We start from the raw sequence: 25,918 nt of genomic DNA, 5'->3' as shown, positions 1-25,918 counted from the left end.
CTCTAGCATGCGCTGTATCTCTGCCTCCATAATCTCTCTCTGTCTTGGAGACACCCTGTAAGGTTTTGATCTTACTGGTTCGGCAGAGGTCAGCTCAATTTCATGCGTTATCAGCTCGGTTCTACCCGGCCGATCGCTGAATCTGTCGAGATATTCCCCTAACACCCCTTTTAGCTCATCTAGCTGCTCGGGTTTTAGAGCGTGCGAGCTTACCGAGTGCTCTACTACTTCTTCTAGGCCGATTTCAGAGTTTCAGGTCGTCCTATATTCGTCAAACTTGTTACTAGTGCCATCCGGCTCTTTGACGGTATAGTTAACGACTCCGCTCCGCTCTACATACGGCTTCATCAAATTACAGTGATATATCCTCACTTCCTTCCTGCGACCGGGCATTCTCAAAGCATAGTTAGTTTCTGAAAGTTTGTGCAACACTTTAACGGGCCCGTCCCAGTGAACTTCAAGCTTGTTCTTTCTTGAAGGTTTGAGGATCATTACCTGGTGTCCAGCGTTAGACGTACGAAGCCTCGCATTCTTGTCGTAATAGAATTTGGCGTTCTTTTGAGCTATTGCCATGTTCTTTCCGACTAGTTCTTGTGTTGCGCTTAGCCGTTCCAGTAAATTTAGCACGTATTCAACCACTGTTGGACTCTCCCCTCTTTCCTCCCACATCTCTCTTAACATTCTCAGGGGAGAACAGGGTGTCCTCCCATACACTAGTTCTGCTGGTGAGAACCCTGTCGCTTCATGTGGAACCGTTCGCAAAGCAAACAAAGTTGCCGGCAGACAGTTCTCCCAGTCCTCCTTGTGCTCGTAACAGAGCGCACGCAAAACTCGCTTAAGCACCGAATGCCCCCTCTCTACACTGTTTGACTGAGGGTGATAGACAGAACTGTGTATTAACTTTACCCCGCACTTCTGCAAGAATGTGGAAGTCAGTGCGCTCGTGAATACTGACCCTTGATCTGCCTGAATTTCGGCTGGAAAGCCAACTTGTACAAACACTGTCATAAGCGCGTCTACTACTTCGGTGGAGCTGAGCTCTTTCAAAGGGATTGCTTCTGGAAACTTGGTAGCCGGACACAGCATAGTAAACAAGTACCTGTAGCCCGATTTTGTTTTTGGAAGAGGCCCTACCGTGTCTATTACAAGTCGTCTGAAAGGCTCTGTTATTAAGGGCACTACCTTCAGTGGAGCTTTCCAAGTCTCTCCTGGTTTACCAGAACGCTGGCAGGCGTCGCATGATCTTACAAAGTTTTCTACATCTTTGAAACAGCCAGGCCAGTAGTATTCCATAAGCAATCTTTCCTTTGATTTGTTTATGCCCAGGTGGCCGGACCACCCATTTCCATGACAAAGACTCAAAAGGTCCTCCCTATACTTAGTAGTGTTGTGCCACTACCACAAGCCCGGATTCCGAATCTGCAAGATGCGGAATCTATCCTGCGAGCGCCATAATTCTCGCTTCACAAGTCAAGATGCTGCGCCTTCGTGCGGGAGAAGCCTCGGCGGAGCAGCGTGTTTTGACGTGTCCGCGTGTGCCCGACGGCCCGGCGCCGCACCTCCCTTGCCTGGAGGTCACCGCGCGCGCGAACTTTGAACCGGGTGGCCAGCGCGGTCGCTGGTTGGACCCCTCGGACGACCGTCGTGTGCTGACTTTGTATTGGGCCGTTTCAGTGACAATGGTGCTCGGGGATTATAAAAGCAGCACCGCGCTGCCTGAGAAACAGGATCTGCCGACCCCACCGGGAGAGAGTGTCGCTCCCGACTGGGGTGAGATGTGTAACGCGTTTTCGCCGGACGTCGTCGTGCGAGAACAGTCGCGTTTGTTGTGAGCACTCGGCCCCAGTGCCGACCCGTTCATGTCCTGTATGATAACCTGTATATAATGTATAAAGTCCCTTTTGTTATTCTCATCGACGCCAGGCTCGGAGTCATCGCTACCAACGCTCTGTCACGAAACGGGTGACGAGCGCTACGGGACCACAAAGCCGTAATCGTGGTGCAGCGGTACAAGTTCGTAACACTGGTGGCACCGGTTGGATGTCATAACACTGGTGGCACCGGTTGGATGTTCGTAACACTGGTGGCAGCGGTGGGATTGACCGGCATCAGCTACCTCGGCGCGGTGAGTGCCTGAAGTTTACCTCAAACACCAGACTTTCTCTGACACAGGTTATAGTAGCTCAGGGATTGACTTGGTGTTGCATTGTGTTTAACCTTGTGTGTTTCAAGCCTAGTAAGAGTGTTTTGAAAACCAGGGGATGCTGAGAGGGTAAACAGGGCAGTGTGTGAAATACTTGCATATGTCTTACTAGTAGTGTTATAGTAGCGTACGACAGGTATATTCAAAAAGGGTAAACAGCAGGAGGACAGTGTGAACGATGGAGAAGTACAAGGTGAAGGAACTTCTCGAAATTTGTGAGGAGTTGGGCATTGAGTTGGGCTCAACCAAAAGAAAGAATGCGATCCTTGAGGTCATGAGGACTGGGGACGTAACGGCTGAGGAAGCCGCTGAGGCCTTGGCGGGTATCAATGAACGTCGGGAAAGGGAGGAGAAGGAACGTTGCGAGCAGGAAAGGAGAGAACAGCAACGTCGCGAGGAGGAAAAGGAGGAAAGGAGAGAACAGCAACGTCGCGAGGAGGAAAAGCAACGTCGCGAGGAGGAAAAGGAGGAAAGGAGAGAACAGCAACGTCGCGAGGAGGAAAAGGAACTTCGCGAGGAGGAAAAGGAGGAAAGGAGAGAGAGGCAGCGACGTGAGCACGAGCTTAAAATGAAAGAGTTGGAGATCCGAAATAACTCGCCGGCGCCTAGTCTCACTTCTAATGTTCCAAGAATACGCGATCAACTTCCACCCTTTGTCGTCGGAGAGGATATGGCCAAATACCTCGTGAAATTTGAGCACGTGTGTGAACGGAATAGCATTGAGCGATCCCTTTGGGCACAGAATCTGTTAGCGTTGCTTCCTGGGGAGGCATCAGACGTAATAACTTGCTTATCGAAAGAGGCGTTTGAGAGCTACAGTGATGTGAAGGAAGCGCTACTGCGGAAGTACAAATTGTCGCCCGAAGCTTTCCGGCAGAGGTTCCGGTATGCAAAAAAGGGTAAGGAGTCGAATGTTGACTTCGCGTTTCGTCTAAAAGCCGACTTGGTGGAATGGCTGAAGGGCGAAGAGGTTTACGACGACCGCGACAAAATTGTCGAATGCATCGCGTTGGAGCAGTTCTACCGTTGCATTGATGAGGATGTCCGGCTCTGGCTGCAAGATAGGCTAAAGGAGGTTAAGCTAAACAAGGCAGCAGAGTTAGCGGAAGAGTATTACACCCGCCGCAGCTTACACAGCAAGGCAGTGCGTGTAGAAAAAGCAGATAGAAGAGATGTGTTTTCCGGGAAGTCCGACGAACGGAAGCAAATCACGCGTCGCGAGTTTCGGAAAGACGAGTCCCTTCCCAAAGAAACTGTAAGGGATGGACAGAATGCATCTCAGAATGATGACGATGGTCCGAAACAGCGAAACGAAATGACGCGTTCTTTTGAAAAACGGAGACCGTTAACCTGCTACAATTGCAAAAAGCAAGGGCACATCGCTGCAAGCTGCCCAGAGAGAATTGCTTTTGCAACGATACAGGAAACTCACAAAAACATACGTCTATTGGAGCCCTATGTGCAGGAAATTAAGGTAAACGGCAAGAAGTGCCGAGCACTGCGGGACTCTGCAGCAACTATGGACGTTGTTCACCCGTCTTTCGTCTCCTCGAGTGATTTTACGGGAGAGTGCGTTAGGATACGGCAAGTGGCCGAGAAGGAGAGTGTCTGTTTACCGATCGCAACGGTTATCATTGAAGGAGAGTTTGGAAAACTTAACACCGAAGCCGCTGTGTCAGCCGCCCTCCCGGAGCAATTTTCCTACCTCTTCTCAAATAGCTCGGAGCAGCTGCTGAGGGATCAGGGCAAATCATTCTTTGCCGACGTGGCGTACATGGCCCCCAGGCGATCCAAAGCGCGCCCGCTGTCGAGGGAACTTGACTTTGCGTCGGTGAGCGAAAGGCGGTGCGGCACACGGACCGATCACGGTAACTTGAGTGGCGAGCAGTCACGGGAGAGGCAGAGCTCGGAGGCTGGCCTAGACGAGCGGGTCCTGGAAGTGAGTGGGAGTGACGCGTGCAGTGCTAGCCGCGATATAGACTCGACGCCGCAATTAGGCGACGCGGGCTCCGCACTCGCTCCGGTTTCCGCCAGCCGGCAGGAGCAGGCTGCAGTTGAAAGAAAAAGTCTGATTCGCGAGCAACAGGAAGATTGTTCATTAGCCGATCTGAGGAAGAGCGTCAAACGGGGAGTGGAAAAAAAGGGGGTTTCATTTGGCAAGGAACCTGGCTTATTGTACCGCCGCTACACGGATAAGCAGGGTCGCAAATATAAGCAGCTTCAGATTCCGCGAAAATATCGCCGGGAAAAATGAATGACCTCATTTGCTTCCTCAGAAGTATGTTTTCGGTCCAAAGCGATTTCAAGGGGACCATTCTATTTGTAATTATTATTGCTGATTAATAATTGTTTCTGTTTTGGTGTGTTGTTGATTTGAAAACTGATTGTTTGAGCCTTGTGTGCTAGATCGTACACCTGCCTCTTGTTGCAGCGGGAGAAAAAAGGGGAAAACAATTTAGTTAGGTTGATTTGAATTATGGCCTTGTCTGGTGTTTGACGGGAGACAGAGGGCACTTGTTCGTGTTGGGTGTTGCCTTTTGCCGGTCGATTTTGCAAGCTGCAGAACGACCAAGCGGGACCAGTGGCGAGAAGCAAGGTCTTAGGAACGACCCGAGCGGAGCTGGTCAAGGTGCCTTGGCGACGACGTGGTGAGCAGAGCTCCTGTCCTGGCGAGTCGGACCTGGGCACGTGATGTTACCTGGCGTCCCGACACTGGACGTGAACTTGGACGAGCCTGACGAACGTGCGCGCCTGGCATCCGAGCCACGTGGAGGCAGCTCGTCTTCCCGGCGCCTTATCTGAGGGCGGGGATGCTGTTGTGCCACTACCACAAGCCCGGATTCCGAATCTGCAAGATGCGGAATCTATCCTGCGAGCGCCATAATTCTCGCTTCACAAGTCAAGATGCTGCGCCTTCGTGCGGGAGAAGCCTCGGCGGAGCAGCGTGTTTTGACGTGTCCGCGTGTGCCCGACGGCCCGGCGCCGCACCTCCCTTGCCTGGAGGTCACCGCGCGCGCGAACTTTGAACCGGGTGGCCAGCGCGGTCGCTGGTTGGACCCCTCGGACGACCGTCGTGTGCTGACTTTGTATTGGGCCGTTTCAGTGACAATGGTGCTCGGGGATTATAAAAGCAGCACCGCGCTGCCTGAGAAACAGGATCTGCCGACCCCACCGGGAGAGAGTGTCGCTCCCGACTGGGGTGAGATGTGTAACGCGTTTTCGCCGGACGTCGTCGTGCGAGAACAGTCGCGTTTGTTGTGAGCACTCGGCCCCAGTGCCGACCCGTTCATGTCCTGTATGATAACCTGTATATAATGTATAAAGTCCCTTTTGTTATTCTCATCGACGCCAGGCTCGGAGTCATCGCTACCAACGCTCTGTCACGAAACGGGTGACGAGCGCTACGGGACCACAAAGCCGTAATCGTGGTGCAGCGGTACAAGTTCGTAACACTGGTGGCACCGGTTGGATGTCATAACACTGGTGGCACCGGTTGGATGTTCGTAACAGTAGGTATGACTAATTGATCTAAAATCCTACCCTTTCGATCTCTGTTGTGCCGATACAACAATCCTCCTCTCTCATGTATCGTTACGTTGCGCCTAGCAATGCCTTCTTTAGCTGTGTCACGTAATTTATCTAAGCTCTCATCATTCTTTTGCTCAGCTGCCAGTGACTCTCTATCCACGCGTAAGAGTTGATCAAAGTTCTTTGAGGCCGGTGATAATAACGACCCTGTCTCGCTTGTGAGCGCGTCTGCTTGCTCTTCCTGCAGGCTAGAACTCTGACACTCTAGTGCTACGCTCTCATTGAGCTGGTCAGCTGGCAGGCTCTCCTCAACTGTTCTTTTGTCCCTCGGGCCTAGCTCGGATTCGGGTATTGAAGCTATCCCCTTTTCTGCTTCAGCTGGAGGAGCTTGAGCATTTTCAGCCGAAAGCGCCGCGATCTTACGAGCTTGGCCTCTGGTCAATGCCTGTACTATGCCCTCTCCCAGTTTGAGCCCTCTGTCACGCAGTAACTGATTCGAACGATTCGAAAAGATGTAGGGATACTGCAGTGACAAAAATTTGGAAACTGCAGCCTCAGTCTCTAGCTCCCCGAATGGTCCACTGATTTTGACTTTGGCCATGGGCAGACACACGCTGTGTTCTTCTACAACCTGTTTTATCCATGCTACTTCTCCGGTGAAGTCATCTACCATCACGTAAGACGGATGGACAATGTCCAGCGTGGCGGCACTGTCTCTTAGCACTCGGCATGGTTTTCCATTAACTTGCAGGTCGTGGAGATATGGACTTAAAAGTTCCATATTCTCATCTTTTTCCTCTACGTAGGAAAAAGCTACGCTAGACTTCTCGCAGTTTACAGCTATATGTCCCAGTTTGTGGCATTTGTAACAGCGAATTGGTCTAACAGATTCGAATTTTCTTTTCTGTTCTTTTTGTGCGGTTTTTCCGTTAAGTTTCTCCTCGCTCTTTTCTGCGGGCTTTTCCGCCATGTCTACAGGCTCGGATCGTCTAGTTTGCGCACCCTTTTTGAACGGAAATGGTTTCCGCGGTCCATTTCGACCGTCCCAGTTTCCCTCCTCGGCGTTCAACTTTCTACGGGTTGCGTACTCTTCGGCTAATTCAGCCGCCCTTTCCACAGTGTTTACATTACCTCTGTCTTGCACCCACAGTTTCACAGCTTGGGGGATGGTTTTGTAAAACTGCTCTAGACACATGCATTCAATGATCATGTCTCTGCTGTCGTACGCTTCCGCGCTTTTAAGCCACTCGACTAGGTTGGCCTTTAAGCTATATGCAAACTCCGGATAGCCCTCGCTATCTTTCTTGCCTGTGCTCCTAAACCTTTGCCGAAAAGCTTCGGCTGAAAGGCGGTATTTCTTCAGGAGACTAGCCTTAACTTTTGCATAATCATATGCATCCTGCACACTTAGTCTGGCGATTACTTCCGCCGCCTCACACGGCAACATAGACAGCAACCGCTGTGGCCATGTACTCGGGCCGAAGTTCATCTTCTCGCAAGTCCTTTCAAAATTGCTTAGGAACAAGCCTATGTCGGTCCCGACCTCAAATGGCTTTAATAGCCTGTCCATGCGGTACGATTCTGCCTCACTTGATCGTCCCAGAGCGCCTTCACTTCCTTGAGACATCTCCAAACGTTTGCTTTCAAGTTCCAGTTGCATTTTTCTTAACTCGCGATCTTTATCGCGTTCCTCTCTCTCTTGTTCTTTTCTCTCTCGTTCTTCTCTCTTTTTCAGAAGTTCAAACCCCATTTCAATTTCTTCCTCACTGGCCTTTTCGGAAATTAGCTCCAATAATTCCGATTTGAGCATTTCCTTGCGTACATCTAGGCCCAGTTCCTCACCAACAATCAACAACTCGTCTCTCAGCAGTGTCCTTAACTCCATGACTGCTGCTTTACTGCCTTGATTCTGCTCTCTAAATCTAGCTAGGAAAACACAGCCTAGCTAACACACAACAATCTAGCTTCCCTACTGTTCTAAACAGAACAGCCACACAATGAAGCCTAGAGAGTCAAAGCAAAAACCAAGCACTCACCGCAGATACAGCACCATGTCGCAAAGTCCATCTCACCGCTGTCAGCCAGTTGTCAGGATTGGGGGCTCAATCCCATCGTCCGTGGTCCTTTGCCAAGATTGGAGTACGGCATGAATTCGGAGGTAGCTGGCCCATGCCGTCGTCCAACTTATTTACGCTGAGATCGTTGATGAAGTGAAGAACTGCTTCTCATCGAGAACGAGGAAAAGGGTTTATTTACAGAAATTAAATCAGTCTAACATGACTGCTTGAGAAAAAGAGTATTAGTCCAACAGGACTGCATGAGAGAAGTGACTCAGTCTAACATGACTGCTCAAGAGAAGTGTCCTCAGCATTCGCACAACCACAGTTTTTATACACTCGATGCGCCGGTCCTACGACGCGGCGACTGTTCGTTTACTCATCACCAACTCGCCGCTGCTCTGCAGACCAGTTTACGTACACAAAGGCAACCGCGCTCTGTACACAGAGGCAACCGCGCGGGGTGCCGTTCCGGGAAACTATCGGCGCCGATCGAGGGTCGCTCGTTGTTCCGTGCTAGGCCGAAGCGTGAGACGCTCCAAAATGCGTCGTCCCCACGGCAGCTTGTCCATGCGTTTCAAATCAGCTCCGCGTTGGGGAACTCCGGAATCATTGTTCACGCACCGAACTAGTTCCGTCACAATGTCGAAGGGGCTGGAGGAAGGCGGCGGATTCCAACGCAAAGGCCGCTTCTTTGAACGCCTCCCAGCTGCAGCGACGGAGAGGGAGAGGTGCGCGTCTTGCACCCCTTGTCGTAATCGGGTGGCAAGGTGGCAATCTTGCTTCGAAGCTCGCCATTCTTGACAAGGGTTCAACGTCACGCAGGTGGAATTCCGCAGGCAAATTTCACAAAGCTATACCTGATGCCATGGGACAATAAGCCTAGGGGACCTGGTCAACGCAGAATCCCAAAGACTGGTGATGTCCTGAATGGTACACGGTACGACCAAGTGGCCCACTTTGTTGCACCAATACCTAATGAGAAGAGGTGGAGGTGTGCATGAGATAATTGCAACAGCGTGGTGCACACACTATGCCCAAAGTATGACGTCGGCATGTGTATTCCATGATTCAAGCCGTATCACACTAAATAAGTGCTCGACTATTCGCCATGTATGTTTTTTGTGATGTTTCATGGCTTGAAATAAATGTATATAACTTCGCGTATTTTGCTGTAACGTAAGGGCCCAGTGTGACCATATGGTCACGGGCTATATTTCGAAAACTAATTAGGCAAGAGTAATAATTTTTTGCGTGTGAATTATTAGTATAAAGGTAAGCTAATATATTAGATTTATTTCAAGATAGCAAGAAAAAAAAGAAACCGGTCTCTAATGGGTTGGTGAAAGATAAGAAGAGAATGAATGAATTGAAAGATACATTGCGGGGCCCCAAAATAGGCCCAATAATATCGTAGGCGGGATCTTGCCCACGTCAACGTTACGTGACAGGCACTGAGTCCCCCTCGTTGCTTTTCGGCTGCTCCCCCTTTCCTCGGCGATGTTGCACGTCTACGTCGCTGCTTTGCGGCTGCTTTCACTTTCCTAGGCGACGTTACCCTTCCTTGCCCCAGCCGGCGGCAACCCGCGAGACCTGGATGGGTGGATCATCCTTTCTTCTGGGCGACGTTGGTTCGCGGAAAAGGGCCTCTCCTAGAGTCGGACAGTTTGCGGAAAGGGTTTTCATGCACACACACAAAGGGGCCTGTAAACACTGCGGGGCGTCCGCGAGACCGGAAACCATTCGAGACAACCATAACAAATAAGGAATCCATCCACCGTTTCTGTAGAGCAGGGTCTTTCGAGTAATCTTTCTGCCTGACTTGTTATACGCAAAACGTAACCCAAGTCAGAAAATAGCAATGAATTCGTGCACACTGGTTTGAGACCTTTCCTCCTCGCCCGATGAAAAGATCTTGCAGACGCCTTACCAGCCGTAAGCCTGCGGGCCTCAAGAAACTTGGGTTCCGTTACCATCACTCTATCAGCATAAATGGACACTAAAAGAAAACAGTCAGTGGGGCTTGAATGAAAGAGTAGGTTTCTGTAACAACGAATCAGTCATTCGTTGCGAGAACAGAGCTTTTGTAAGCGAGGAAATGACTAAAAATGGAAAATAGGAGTGTTGCCACTTACTGTGGACTATTGTACCTCTAATGAGACGTTCATCATCATCAGCTTGGTTACGCCCACTGCAGGGCAAAGGCCTCTCCCATACTTCTCCAACTACACCAGTCGTGTACTAATTGTGGCCATGTTGTCCCTACAAACTTCTTAATCTCATCCGCCCACCTAACTTCCTGCCGCCCCCTGCTACGCTTCCCTTCCCTTGGAATCCAGTCCGTAACTCCTAATGACCATCGGTTATCTTCTCTCCTCATTACATGTCCTGCCCATGTCCATTTCTTTTTCTTGATTTCAATTAAGATGTCATTAACCCGCGTTTGTTCCCTCACCCAATCTGCTCTTTTCTTATCCCTTAACGTTCACCCATCATTCAACCTTCCATAGCTCGATGCGTCATCCTCAATTTAAGCAGAACCCTTTTCCTAAGCCTCCAGATTTCCGCCCCGTACGTGAGTACTGGTAAGTCACAGCTGTTATACACTTTTCTCTAGAGGGATAATGGCAACCCGCTGTTCATGATCTGAGAATGCCTGCCAAACGCACCCCAGCCCATTCTTATTCTTCTGATTATTTCAGTCTCATAATCCGGATCCGCGCTCACTACCTGCCCTAAGTAGATGTATTCCCTTACCACTTCCAGTGCTTCGCTACCTATCGTACACTGCTGTTCTCTTCCGAGACTGTTAAACACTACTTTAGTTTTCTGCAGATAAATTTTTAGACCCACCCTTCTGCTTTGCCTCTCCAGGTCAGTGAGCATGCATTGCAATTGGTCTCCTGAGTTACTAAGCAAGGCAATATCATCAGCGAATCGCAAGTTACTAAGGTATTCTCCATCAACTTTTATCCCCAATTCTTCCCACTCCAGGGCTCTCAATACCTCCTGTAAACCCGCTGTGAATAGCATTGGAGAGATCGTATCTTCCTGTCTGACGCCTTTCTTTATTGGGATTTTGTTGCTTTTTTATGGAGGTCTACGGTGGCTGTGGAGCCGCTATAGATATCTTTCCGTATTTTTACATATCGCTCGTCTACACCCTGATTACGTAATGCATCCATGACTTCTGAGGTTTTGACTGAATCAAACGCTTTCTCGTAATCAATGAAAGCTATATATAAGGGTTGGTTATATTCCGTACATTTATCTATCACCTGATTGATAGTGGGAATATGGTCTATTATTGAGTAGCCTTTACGGAATCCTGCCTGGTCCTTTGGTTGACGGAAGTCTAAGGTGTTCCTGATTCTATTTGCAATTACCTTAATAAATACTTCGTAGGCAACGGACAGTAAGCTGATCGGTCTATAATTTTTCAAGTCTTTGGCGTCCCTTTTCTTATGGATAAGGATTATGTTAGCGTTCTTCCAAGATTCCGGTACGCTCGAGGTCATGATGCATTGCGTATACAGGATGGCCAGTTTCTCTAGAACAATCTGGCCACCATCCTTCAACAAATCTGCTGTTACCTGATCCTCCCCAGCTGCCTTCCCCTTTGCATAGTTCCCAAGGCCTTCTTTACTTCTTCCGGTGTTAGTTGTGGGATTTCAAATTCCTCTAGACTATTCTCTCATCCATTATCATAGTGGGTGCCGCTGGTACTGTATAACTCTCTATAGAACTCCGCCACTTGAACAATCTCATCCATATTAGTAATGATATTGCCGGCTTTGTGTCTTAACGCATACATCTGATTCTTGCCTACTCCTAGTTTCTTCTTCACTGCTTTTAGGCTCCTTCCGTTCCTTCTATCCATATTAATTCTAATTCCATCCATATTACTATTATTTCATTATTAATTGTATCCATATTATACTTCCTTATGTCAGCTGTGTTACGCTTGTTGATTAACTTGGAAAGTTCTGCCAGTTCTATTCTAGCTGTAGGGTTAGAGGCTCTCATACATTGGCGTTTCTTGATCAGATCTTTCGTCTCCTGTGATAGCTTACAGGCATCCTGTCTAACGGAGTTACCACTGACTACTTCTATTGCACATTCCTTAATGATGCCCATCAGATTGTCGTTCATACCTTCAACACTAAGGTCCTCTTCCTGAGTTAAGGCCGAATACCTGTTCTGTTGTTTGATCCGGATTTCATCTAGTTTCCCTCTTACCGCTAACTCATTGATTGGCTTCTTATGTACAAGCGTCTTCTGTCCCCTCCTCAAGTCTAGGCTAATTCGAGTTCTTATCATCCTATGGTCACTGCAGCGCACCTTGCCGAGCACGTCCCTATCTTCTATGATGCCAGGGTTAGCGCAGAGTAAAAAGTCTATTTCATATCTAGTCTCGTTATTCGGGCTCCTCCACGTCCACTTTCGGCTATCCCGTTTGTGGAAGAAGGTATTCATTATCCACATAATATTCTGTTCTGCGAACTCTACTAAAAACTCTCCCCTGCTGTTCCTAGAGGCTATGTCATATTCCCCCACTGACTTGTCTCCAGCCTGCTTCTTGCCTACCCTGGCACTGAAGTCGCCCATCAGTATGGTGTATTTTGTTTTGACTTTATCCATCGCCGATTCCACGTCCTCATAGAAGGTTTTGACTTCGTGGTCATCATGACTGGATGTAGGGGCGTAGACCTGTACGACCTTCAATTTGTGCCTCTTAGTAAGTTTCACAACAAGACCTGCCACCCTCTCGTTAATGCTGTAGAATTCCTGTATGTTACCAGCTATATCCTTATTAATCAGGAATCCGACTCCTACTTCTCGTCTGTCCGCTAAGCCCCGGTAACACAGGACGTGCCCGGTTTTTAGCACTGTACATGCTTCTTTTTTTCTCCTAACTTCACTGAGCCCTATTATATTCCATTTACTGCCCTCTAATTCCTCCAATAGCACTGCTCGACTCGCCTCACTAGATAGCGTTCTAGCGTTAAACGTTGCCAGGTTCATATTCCAATGGCGGCCTGTCCGGTGCCAGTGATTCTTAGCACCCTCTGCTGCGTTGCAGGTCTGACCGCCGCCGTGGTCAGTTGCTTCGCAGCTACTGGGGACTGAGGGCCGGGGTTTGATTGTTGTGTTCATATAGGAGGTTGTGGCCAAGTACTGCACCAGGGTGGCCAATCCTGCTCTGGTCAGGGAGTGCGTTACCGGTTCTGGTCACCGGGATCAGGCCACACTCCAGGCCTGTTTATGCAATTTTATCAACACGCGGATTTCTTTTTTTTTAATCTGGTGGAAAATTGCCGGCACCGGGATTCGAACCACGGACCTCTTGCACGCGAGGCGGGTGTTCTACCTCTACGCCACCGCTGCACCCTTAGAAACGTCATCACTGGCTAATTCAGAGAGCGGCATAGAGCGAGGTCACGTGGACATTATGTGAACTAGTCGGTTTTGGCGCGGATGGTTCAAATTGAGTAATAATTGATACTCCATAAAGGTTACATGAATACTCAGGATAGTTTTTGGAAAAAAGACAGACACAAGAAGGTCAATTTTCAATTGTGTATTCAAAAAACATGCACGTCAGCCAGAACATGAGCCTGTCTTCGGCCATCAGAGGAGCTGGAAACGAACAGCAGGAAATGCAAGTCAGTACCTGAAGTCAACCAAGCAATAATAACAGACTCACAGAGCTCCATTTCTTCTTGAATGACGCAATCTCTGCGCACGCCGCCAGAGCTTTCGAACGGGCACCTTTGCACCTTTTGATTTCCTGGCGTGTGCCCTCCTATTCTGATGTGCCGACGAGGTATCCGGAGTGAATAAGAGATAGGCAGGTGACAAATGCAATTAAAACAGCTATGCAAAAAACCATTGTGGTAACTAAATTAAATTTCCAGGTTGGTGCTACATCCTCTACTAAGCTTGGCACGTAATTTCAGCCCCTACCAGTAGATACACACAGATATCCGCAGCTACAGACAATCATCTATCCAAATTTGGGCACTCATGCTAGGCTATCCCATGCTGCAATGGAAATATGTGCAGCCATGACAGTATCCATGTAATGAACAGCTTGTATATGTATATCTGTTCCTGCATCCTTAACAGGCATAATCAGTGATGGACCAACTGAAACCTTTGTTCTTATATATACAAGAAGTGATAATATGATAACTTTTAGCTTAAAACTGCCAAATCTCAGCAAAGAAAAAGCGATACTTTCAATGTAACACAATGCAGAAATGAAAGATGGCATGTCTTCCTGATGGAGAAGTTAAAATCAGTATAATGGAAATAAAACCCAAGGACACTAGTCCAATAAATCTGCCTTGTGTTCATTTTCTTGAGTAATAGTGTTGACAGGCAATGTTATCTGTACAAGTGCAAGGGAGATGAAGCACACCAATACACGTCACATGTCACTGTAACTTGCAGATACAACTTGCAAAGTACACTGCCTAGCCTCACATGCTTCCCTCAGACCATCATTACCTGCTTTTTGTGGTTAAGCTGTGTATATGGCAGGGCATAACAGACAAGGTAATACCATGCAGTGTTACCTTGGCCAGTCTCGGCTAGAAGGAACTTTTACAGAAAAAAAAGTTGAGAACTGCCAACTGTAGCAGACATTTTACAGCAAGTAGGTCACCTATATTCACCCTTCTTTTTAGTGCTAATAGCACATGTTATAAAAAGCAAGGCGATTAAACAGGCTAATAAAGTCTATCTATCGCGATACATAGCTGTGTTCCATGTTAGCTCTGTGGAATACCTACTGTCTGCTGTGTTCAAATAATTTGTTAATTCCTCAAACAACTCTGTCAGAGTATTACATGACGGGCGGGCTTCTGTTCGATAAAGAAAAATTTATTCTATAGTGGCCTTGAAATGGTGCAGTTTGATCGGCGGCCGTCTGAACGAAGGATTTCGGGTACAAAGAAGTATGTGCAGGCGGCAGATACATGGTTTTATGCGGGATGTGCAATGGCGCATTTGCAATGTACAGGCGATATTGCAGTTAAGAGAGGAAGAACTCTACAAAAAAACGAAAATTTCGTGTCTTATTTCTAAGTCGTGAAAGTAAGCCTGTAAGGACATGCTACAGTAGTAGAAATACTCGTAATAAACAAATTACCAACACCAATAGCCAGTTTTAAACCCGATTACAAATATTTGGAGCGCTTAAAATTCAATTTTCACTAATTGCACTGAACTCTGCTAATTATGACTACCATACAATCCAAAGCAGATGCACATTTCATTTTTTCAATAGGCTCAGCTTTGATTTATGTATATCAGTTTATACCACTCATAGAAGTGTTTCGCCTTGTTGAATGCTAATGTCTTTAGTGCTTTTCTAGACTAAGGTTGTGTGGAGTCTTGAAAAGAGCTGCTTTGTTATTAGAACATTTTTTTTCTCCAAATGTCTCAAGAAGCAAGAGGTACTTACCTCTGAAGAAATTCAAGAGTTGCCCCTACACATGCATCATATTTGATGTTCAAGCAGTGGTGGACAGTAAACAGGTGCTCAATAGCCAGCTTCAAGCCGATGTTTGGTATTATGAGCTCCCTATCCACAAACAGATGGCAGGTGCATTGAAAGATGGACTGGCCTGGAAAAAAACACAGTGAGAAACATATATCTTTGTTAATACATGCTGAGCAGTATTATTCATTTATTCTCCAGTGGTTAATCAGAAGTGGACTTGGTGGCACCGTCTCGGGACACATGTTCATGCACGTCTTTCTTATTGCACAGGTTGCGTGGTGGCAAGTCGGTATTACCCTCGGATCAACCACGCATGCCTCGCCGGGAAGTAATCAGTCAACAATGGCTGTCACCTTGCGGCCATTCCAAGGAAATTTTCGGGACTTACTGACCACAGACGCAGCTCAAGAATGCGCCTATCAACTACCGAAGCCAGTGACGTCAGCAGACCCACTTCCACCCCAGGATATAAAAGCAGATCTTCATGCCGAGCCCTTCAGTGGACTTGGTGGCACTCTCTCGGGACACATGTTCATGCACGTCTTTCTTGTTGCTCAGGTTGGTGACAAGTATTTCGTTCTGTTCGAGATGATGATATAACCCTGACGGTGCTACCGAGTCCACGATTTCTTGCTGGTTTGGTGTGTGAATGTTGTGATGTTATAAGACTGTTACTGCTAATGTCAGGAGATGTAGAACTTAATCCAGGACCACACTCTGACTCAGAAGGTGATGAAGGCACGAACACTGACTTACTGAAGAAGATACTAAAAGAACAAAGTAAAACAAATAAGACATAGAAGGATTTGGGCTCTAACTTGAAGCAAGTGGAAAAAACAGTAGCCGGCATACAAACAAGAATGACGGCCATTGAGGATGAGCTATCTCGATTGAGACAATGCGAACAAACAATATCAGAATGTGAAAGTTGTTGCAAAAGCATGAACAAACAAATGCATGAACTCGTTATTAAATTGGATGATATGGAGAATAGAAGCCGCCGAAATAACATAGTAATTTATGGCGTTACTGAGGACTCAGATGAGGAGGCGAGAACACTAGAAAACAAAATAAAAGAAGGTATATTCAAGGATATACTCGGCCTTGAAGTTAAATCTATTGAAAAAATTCATAGGATTGGCAATCGTTACGGTCAGCGCCTACGCCCAATCATTCTTCGACTTTTCGATTGCAGGGAAAAAACCAAAATTATTTCTTGCTGTAAAAAACTCAAGGGCACACAGATATCAGTATCAGAAGATTTCTCAAAAAGAATAAGAGACATCCGATCTAACTTGTGGCGTTCAACGGCAGTTGAACGGGCAAACGGTACAAAAGCCTCACTATCATTTGACAAACTAAGACTAAATGGACATATTTACACGTGGGATACCGATAAACGCACCAGAGTAGAAATAACAAGATACATTACACATACCCTCAGTGATTCCCACACCTCGTCATCGGCACAGGGTAGCACGAAAGAACGCAGAAAGAAATGACAAGGTAACAAGACACAACGGATTTCTGCGCTGCTTTCGATATTGTCCCTGAATGCTCGAAGTGTCATTAATAAAATTGATAAATTAGAAGAGATAATCATACTGTATAGTCCAGATATTGTAATAATTACCCAAACATGGCTACATGCCCATATACATGATACTGAAATTGCGCCTGCCTCATATTCATTGATACGCACAGATCGTGATGGCCGCGGAGGCGGCGTAGCTATTATGATAAAAAGCAGTTTAACATTTCAAGAAGAGCCTGGATTAGCTGAACATGAAAGTGCTTGGTGCACAATTCAGTTTGATAATACGTCATTGTTAATAGGTGCTACTTACAGACACCCTGGAGCGCCCGAGGAATACCTTTTGAAAGTGCATGATTACCTACTCAGCAAAATTAATAACCGTACAAAGCTGTTATTAACTGGGGATTTTAATCTAGCTGGGATAGATTGGAATAAGTTAACTATCGGCAACAGAGATGCAAAGAACTGCGAGCGCCTGTTTGACATAATGTTTAGTTTTTGTTTATCACAGATTGTTAAAGAACCTATGCGTGTCCAAGGAAATGCCTGTTCAGTACTTGATCTTGCTTTGGTATCGCAATCGATAACACTACATATACGCGTTGAAGAAGGGATTTCAGATCATAAGATGCGGGTTCTAACATTTTTTACTCTGCATATGAGCGCTGGGTGCAAGACCAAACCATCTCGAATAGCTTTCAAGGACTATAGCCGAGCTAATGATGAGAGTGTTACTGACTACTTAGAGGAAACCTTAGATGGTTTCTCAGCTGAATCCTGCGGAGGCGTTAATGGCCTTTCGATAAAACTAAAAGGGGCTATAATGCATTGCGAAAATAATTTCATACCTACAAAATTCAAAAGAACTGAGCGGAAAACACCGTGAATCACGCGGAGCATAATTCACCTAAAACGAAAACTAAAGAGACATCAAAGAAAAAAGATAAATTCTGCGGTGATAATAGAGCTCGCATGCAAATGAAATTAGAAATAAAAGCTGCAAAAGACGATGTCTTTTCAAACAAATTACCAAATTTCATAAGGAATCAACCGCAAAAGTTTTGGCACTACTTGTCGAAGCCAGAAGGCATGAGCAGTAAAATAGAAGTGGCAGGTTTGGTCGTAGAAGACATGCGCGTTGTAGCAAATACATTTAACACCTATTTCCAATCCGTTTTCACACGCTGGCCAATCTCGAGTGCGCCCGTGACAGCCGCTGACACCCGGATGGGCGGAGTTGTGATAACAGAGTTGGGCATATTAAACTTGCTTTTTGAAATAGATACCAAGAAGGCGCTGGGGCCCGATAATATATCAAATATATTTTTGAAACGATACGCGCAGGAGCTGTCTCCCTTTTTGCAGAATATATTTTCTGAATCGCTGAGTACAGCCTCTCTTCCCAAGGAGTGGCTGTGTGCCAAAGTAATCCCCATTCATAAAAAAGGCAATAAATTACACGTGGAAACATATAGACCAATATCACTAACCAGTTGCTGCTGTAAATTATTGGAACACATAGTAAGTAAAGCCGTCATGACATACTTAGAAGAAAATAACATATTATATCCTAAGCAACACAGTTTTAGAAAAGGCTTGTCAACTATAAGACAATTATTAGAAATAACACATGACTTCACATCAATAATTAAATCCGAATTCCAAGCTGATGCTATTTTTATAGATTTTTCGAAGGCTTATGATCGCGTCGTGCACTGTAAACTAATCGAGAAAATAGTCTATTGGAATTGAACACAATGTAGTAGAATGGATAGCAGCCTATCTGTCAAACCGAACTCAATATGTTACCATAAATAATTATGACTCGGACCAACTCGAAGTTTATTCATGGGTACCACAGGGGTCCGTATTGGGGCCATTATTATTTCTCATCCACGTTAACGACATCGCTGATTGTGCAGAAAATGGAGTAAAATTGCCGCTCTTTGCCGATGACTTGGTAATTTATACAAGCGTGCAAGGAATCGAGGACCAGCTTAGACTAAATACTACACTAAGCAATATAGCCCGCTGGTGTGACATTTGGGGAATGGAAATTAATCTCAAGAAAACACAGTATATGACCATAACTCACAGAAAGTGGATCTTTAGGTTCAATTATACATTAATGGGCAACGATTTAATACAAACTGACACAGTAAAATATTTAGGCATAACCTTTACAAGCGCATTAAAATGAAATACCCATATCGATAATACATATACGAAGGCCTTCCGAACACTTGGTTTCTTGCGAAGAAAATTAACTGCAGCACCATCCTATGTGAAACTAACAGCATATAAAACTTTAGTAAGGCCAATTCTTGAGTATGGTAGCGTAGTGTGGAACCCGCACCAGAAAGGTCTCTCACAGAAATTAGAAAGTATTCAAAATAAAGCGTTACGATTTATATACCATAAGTATTCTCGACACGAAAGCGTAAGTGCTCTTAGAAGCCAGGCAGCACTGCCTACCCTTGTTTGTTGGCGTCGTGTGGGTGTCTTGAAATTTCTTTTTATGCTATGTAATGACAACATTAATATAGATAAGCGAGATTACGTGCAGCCACCACACCGACACTCCAACAGAACTTGTCATAATAAACACATCAGGCAGTATCCGACACAGTGCGACACGTTTAGATATTCATATTTCCCATGGGCAATCGAAATCTGGATGATGATGTGTGGTGTTTTACGGCGCAAGGGCGAGGTTTGGCCAAAGAGCGCCATGAGAAGTGGTAGTGTAAACGATGTATTATGGAAGATGTGACTTGGCTGTAAAGTGGCCTAAAAATAGTCGCTGTAAAGTGCGTAAAATCTACGTGCTATAAAATTATGGCGATGACTAATGACGAATACTATGAACATTAAAATCCATCGTAGAAGAATGATGCATTGTTTAAAATATGCGAGATGTTAAATTGCTTGCAGCGCTACTGCCTCGCCAGAGCCCTTGAACCACAAGGGCCTAGAGGCATGTGCTATTCAATATAATTATCACAGCGGCATCCTCTGAAGAGAGGAAGCGCTACGAACGTGTGGGGCTAATAACATGCAATACAACATCTTTTAAAAAACCTAGGACGGCGTTGGTGTCAAAGAGTGGTTCTGGACCAAGTAACATAACAGGATGAAGGGGGATGTGCTGCCGGTATGCTAAGAGAAAATGTTTCTTTCTTTCAGATTCGGCTTCCCGACACTCCAGTAGGACGTGGAGGACGGTCAGCCTCTCCCCGCATCTACACAGGTTGGAGGCTCGTTTCCCGTGAGTAAAAAGTTATGTGTGCCAAAAGTGTGTCCTATTCTTAGACGGAAGAATAGGACATCTGTCCGGCGGGATTTTGTTACAGGAGGCCAGAAACCTAATTGTGGCTTTATTACATGCAGTTTATTATTTGTTTCCAGGTCCCACAAGCGTTGCCAGTAGTTTCGCAGTTTTCTTCTTAAGAAAAGCTTCAGGTCTGTGACAGAGACCGAAGCAGTAGAATTAACTGCAAGCATTCAAATTGATGTGGCCATCTGGTCCGCTAGAACGTTACCCTCGATGCCCCTATGTCCAGGCACCCAGCATATAATGACATGCTGGTTAGACATATACGCTCTACAGAGAATGGAATAGAGCTCATTAATTACGGGGTTTCTGTGTTTACAGTGTGACTTCAAGGCTTTTACGATGCTTGAGGAGTCTGTAAATAAAATTGTTTTTTGAATATTTGATTTTCTGATATGTTTCAGAGCCGACAATAGTGCATGGGCCTCAGCCGTAAATATGCTTGTTTCAAGGTGCAGTACACCGGATTCCGAGAAGGATGGACCAATGGCTGCGTAGGACACCCCGGCATGCGACTTAAAAGTGCCTGAGTAAAACTCTGTGCACGAGTACTTGTACTGGAGCTACAAGAAGTGCATTTTGATTTATGTCTCTGGCGCATGTTTAGTGACCTCTACAAAGGATGAGTTACACTCTATCAGTTGCCACTCAGAGGGCGGTACTAGCTTAGCTGGAGGCATTAGGCGTTGTTCGAGAACTGGGACATCCATTTCCGTGCTAAGTTCTCTTCCACGCAGTGAGAAAGGAAGTCTCATAGAGGGTCTGTTATGAAAAAGTGTTTCACACGTCAAGTCGTTAGCAGTTGCGAAACACGGATGTTCCTTATTAGAGGGAACCTTTAGAAAATACGTTAAGCTGATGTTTGTTCTCTGAAGATGGAGTGGCCACTCATCTGACTCTACATATAGACTTTCAACAGGGCTTGTTCTAAATGCGCCAGTGGCCAGACGGATACCCAGATGGTGAACGGGGTCTAACATCTTAAGTGCGCTCGGTGCGGCAGAGTGATATACTACGGCACCATAATCTAACCGTGATCGAACTAGGCTCTTGTAAATATTCAATAAACACTGTCTGTCGCTACCCCACGTTGTGTGGGATAGGATTTTAAGTAAGTTCATTGTTCTAAGGCATATTTCTTTAAGATGTTTTATGTGAGGAATGAAAGTGAGCCTGGAGTGAAGAATAACACCTAGAAATTTGTGTTCTTTGTTGACAGGAATTTGTTGTCCCCCCAGTTCTACACAAGGATCTGGGACCAGGCCTCTCTTTCTTGTGAAGAGAACACAAGAACTTTTGTGGGGGTTGACCTTAAATCCGTTTTGGTCTGCCCATTTGGAAACTTTGTTTAAGCCCTGCTGTACCTGTCTTTCGCGTACTGTGAGGTTGCAGGATTTGAAGCCTATTTGTATATCGTCTACGTATACGGAATAAAAAATGGCAGGTGGTAGTGAAGCACGTAGTGTGTTCATCTTAACGATAAAGAGAGTGCAGCTGAGCACGCCTCCCTGGGGTACACCAGTTTCCTGGGTAAAGGGACGTGACAGTGCATTGCCGACTTTTACACGGAAGGTACGATTGCACAAATAGCTTTCAATTATTTTCAACATATTTCCACGGATGCCCATTCCCGACAAATCTCGCAAGATCCCGTAGCGCCATGTTGTATCACATGCCTTCTCCATATCGAGGAATATGGAGAGGAAATACTGTTTGTGTACAAAGGCATCACGAATATATCCTTCAATGCGCACAAGATGATCTGTTGTTGACCGCCCTTGTCTGAAGCCACACCGATAGGGATCAAGTATATTGTTGAATTCAAGGAAGTGTATGAGTTTGTGTTTAATCATTTTTTCAAAGAGCTTACACAGACAATTCGTAAGAGCTATCGGATGATAACTTGCTGCCAAGAAGGGGTCTTTTCTCTGCTTCAGGACAGGAACCACAATCGCCTCTTTCCATGCAGATGGGAGGTATCCCGCAGCTAAAATACTGTTGTAAAGTGTGAGTAGTGTAACTTGTGTATCAGTATGTAAGTTTCTGATCATATCATACATGACTCTGTCAGGTCCCGGTGCAGTGCGTTTGCATGTGTTCAAGGCAGCTCTCAACTTGGCAATACTGAAAGGCCGGTTATAGGGTTCATTGTGTCTTGATTTTCTAATTATTGGCTTACGTTCTTCTATTTGTTTATGTTTGAGAAAGGACTGAGAATAATGGGTTGAGCTCGACACGCTCTCAAAGTGTTCCCCAAGTGAGTCTGCCTGATCTTGCAGGGTATCGCCTTGTGTGTTTACCAGAGGGAGTAAATATGTTTGGCGCCCTCTAATCCTATTAACACTGTTCCAGGCTTTGGCCTCGTCTCTAAACGAGTTAATACTCGATAAAAACTTCAGCCAACTATCCCTTCTGGCCTGTCGGCGCATTCTCCTGCCTTCGGATTTTGCTTTTTTAAAGTTAATAAGATTCTCCGCAGTGGGAGGGGCGCGTAGCAACCCCCACGCTTTGTTTTGTTTCTTACGGGCGGTCCTACATTCGTCGTTCCACTATGGGACGCGCCGTTTCCATGCTAAACCACTCACTTCGGATATGCATTTTGATGCAGCATCTATTATGAATTTTGTAAGATACTCCACTGCAGCATCAATTTCTAAAGAAGACATGTCAGCCCATGAGATGCTAGTGAGAGTTCAAAATTTCTCCCAATCAGCTGTCTCAATCTTTCACCTAGGAGCTTGTGGAGGATATTCGTTTTCTTTAGGTGACCTTAGCAGTATAGGGAAGTGGTCACTGCCGTAAGGGTTGTCGGTAACTTCCCATTCAAGTTCAGGCAGTACAGACGGGGAGACTATGCTAAGATCTATTGAAGAAAAGGTTCTGTTTGCTAGAGAGTAATATGTGTGTTCCTTGTTACTCAACAGGCACGCACCAGAAGAAAAAAGGAACTGTTTAACAAGACGTCCTCACGCATCTATACGAGGGTCGCCCCACAGGAAGTTATGTGCATTGAAATCGCCAAGAACAACATATGTTCTGGCAATTCATCTATAAAGCACTGAAATTCATGTTTGCTTAGTTTGTAGTGTGGGGGTATATAACGCGAGCAAATAGTGACAAGTTTGTTTAGCAGAAGAACTCGAACCGCCACTGCCTCAAGAGCCGTTCGTAGTTGTAAACGTTGACAGGCTATGCTTTTTTGAATTACAATTGCAACACCGCCTGATGATGCGACAGCATCATCGCGATCTTTGCGAAAAGTAACATACTGTCGAAGAAAGTTTGTGTATTTTGATTTTAAGTGTGTTTTCTGTAAACACAGCACCTTTGGATTGTGTTTATGGATAAGTTCTTGCACATCATCGAGATTCCTAAGAAGACCTCTGACATTCCATTGAATGATTTGTGTATCCATATTTAAAGAAAAATTGGTGCTGTGTTTACGGAAACGGAGGTTATGCCTTAGGTTACAGAGCTCTTTCGAGGCCCTGTAACGGGGGTTCTGCCCTTTCTGGAGCGTTTGAGGGAGCCTCGCCGCTCCTTAGGCACTTGGTGCACCTTGAGAATAGGCGTAGTGTCCATTGCCTCTTGTGAGGCGCCGGACACGTGCTCTTGCGAGCGAGATGTTTCCCGAGAGAGTCCCGCCTTGGAGGGCAAGACCCCTGCGCCCACCAGCCCGGAGGTCGATGGGGCTTTCTGAGGGATTTGGCTGCGCCGGCTGTTGCCAGCGCTGCAAGGGGCGGGGGAGGTTGGGGCAGTCTCGCCTGCGCCCATTTTCGGGGTTGGTAGTCCCTTTTGCTCGGTTAGTAGAGCAGCGATAGCTGCGACCACTGTGGGGGCAGATGGCGTGACTGCCGACTCACTATTTGTGGGTCGGACAGTCGCCCGAGGCCGTTGTGACGCTGCCCCCTGACGCGCCACTTCGGCAAAGCTTTTCTTTGGCAGGTATGCAACCCGCCTTCGTGCCTTTTTGAACGATATATTCTCTTTTACTTTTATAGTTACAATTTCTTTTTCCTTCTTCCATGAGGGGCACGACCGCGAGTACGCGGCGTGATCCCCGTCACAGTTTACACAGTGGAGAGAGTTATTACATGCTTCAGTGGCGTGTTCAAGGGCACTACATTTCGAACATGTTTGGCGGCCTCGGCAGCTCTGCAAGCTGTGGCCGAAACGCTGGCATTTGAAACACCTTAGGGGATTCGGCACATTTGGTATGACACGGAGCTTGATGTACCCGGCCTCTACAGACTCGGGCAGAATACTTGAACCGAATGGGAGTGTTAGGTACTTCGTTTGAATTTCTTTGCCATCCCTTGTCATAATTCTTCTGACATTGACAATGTTCTGCTCACTGAAGCCCTCCAAGAGCTCAGCCTCTGTCAGCTGGAGCAAATCGTCATCAGAAAAAACGCTGCGGGTGGTGTTCAGAGTGCGGTGAAGAGTTACTGTCAATGGAACATCCCCAAATGACACTAGACTGGGCAACTTTTCGTATTGTTTCTGATCATGCAGTTTTAACAGGAGATCACCACTTGCCAGCCTCGGTACCTTGTAGCCTGGACCAAGGACATCAGTTAAGGACTTGGAAACTAGAAAAGGGGAGATATTTCATACTTGTTTATCCGATTTTTCAGAGTGGATGACATTGTACCGTGGGTAGTTCGGTCTTTGACGACCAAAGAACTGGAATACATCTTCGGTGCGCCCTCTTTTTTGAGGGCGATCAGGAATTGGAGGAAAAGAACTTGCCATAGAAAAATGTAGTTTTCGGCAATAACGCCAGCCACCCACCATGGAGCCCTACGAGGGGACGCTACAGGGACTATGAACAGGTCCTGTAAACCCCAGCTGTACGTCATCACTATAACCAAATATGAAATAACCTAGGTTGGCTATTCACACAAGGTTAACCCTTGCTGCCTGGAAACTTGGAAGTAAGGGAAGCTAGGAGAAGACAGGAAAGATGGGAAAGTGAGAAAAAGACGAAGGTTGGAGGGAGAGAGAGACAGGAAAAGGCAACTACCGATTTGCCCCGGGTGGGTCAGTCCGGGGGTGCCGTCTACATGAAGCCGAGGCCAAAGGGGTGTGTTGCCTCCGCCGAGGGGCCGTAAAGGTCCAAACAACCGCCATCGGCTCAACCCCCAGGATCCCCTTTTCCCCGGACACGGCTAAGCCACGCACGGTTAAACGCGGGAGGGCCCAACCCTCGTGTGCTCGGGTACGTGGTGTCGCAACACACCAAACGCCTGCTGACGCAGACGCCCCTGCGGGGAATCAAAATCTGGAATTCGTTGCCAAAGGAAATCTTAGAATCAGATTCTGTGGATGGCTTTGTCGGAAAATTGGAGCTATATTTGGTTGTTCATGAAAGTATTTGAGTGCGTAGTTCGAAGGTAATGCGTTGGTTGAGTGATTGGGCACAAGTGCACGTGTGATTGCATACTGCCTTATGATTTCAAATGTAAATATAGCAATGTGCTGAATAGTGGTGTTCTATAGACCTACGATAACTACAAGAATGTATACGACTAATATTGCAATTGTTTTGAGCACTTTTGTTATTCCTTGATTCATGAGAAACAAAGAAAGTGTCTTGTGTTGAATACCAGTGCTGTTGTATGGCAGTGTTTTTCTTGCTTTCTATATTTTTCTTTTTTTCCTGTTTTTCCCATGCTCATGTGTATTTTTACAATCCACTTTTTGTTTGGGCCTGTGCAAAGGCCTACAGTATTGTTAAATAAATAAA

At 46.3% G+C, this 25,918-nt stretch overlaps 1 protein-coding gene and 1 long non-coding RNA gene across 3 annotated transcripts in view; both read right to left on the bottom strand.

Annotated features, from left to right (window-relative positions):
- LOC135896815 (zinc finger protein 787-like) overlaps positions 1-25,918 on the bottom strand; it is a 91,407-nt gene that overhangs the window by 43,614 nt on the left and 21,875 nt on the right. The window lies entirely within an intron of this gene.
- LOC135896803 (uncharacterized) lies at positions 13,355-13,592 on the bottom strand. Its single transcript, XR_010562811.2, has 2 exons — positions 13,496-13,592; positions 13,355-13,428 (listed from the first exon to the last, which is right to left on the bottom strand). It is a non-coding gene; the product is annotated as an uncharacterized lncRNA (long non-coding RNA).

The sequence above is a fragment of the Dermacentor albipictus genome, unplaced genomic scaffold (genome assembly GCF_038994185.2).
Source record: "Dermacentor albipictus isolate Rhodes 1998 colony unplaced genomic scaffold, USDA_Dalb.pri_finalv2 scaffold_11, whole genome shotgun sequence".
In the NCBI taxonomy this organism is placed as follows: domain Eukaryota; kingdom Metazoa; phylum Arthropoda; class Arachnida; order Ixodida; family Ixodidae; genus Dermacentor; species Dermacentor albipictus.
Note: the sequence above shows the minus strand (reverse complement) of the source record. Positions and strands in the feature narration are given on the sequence as shown.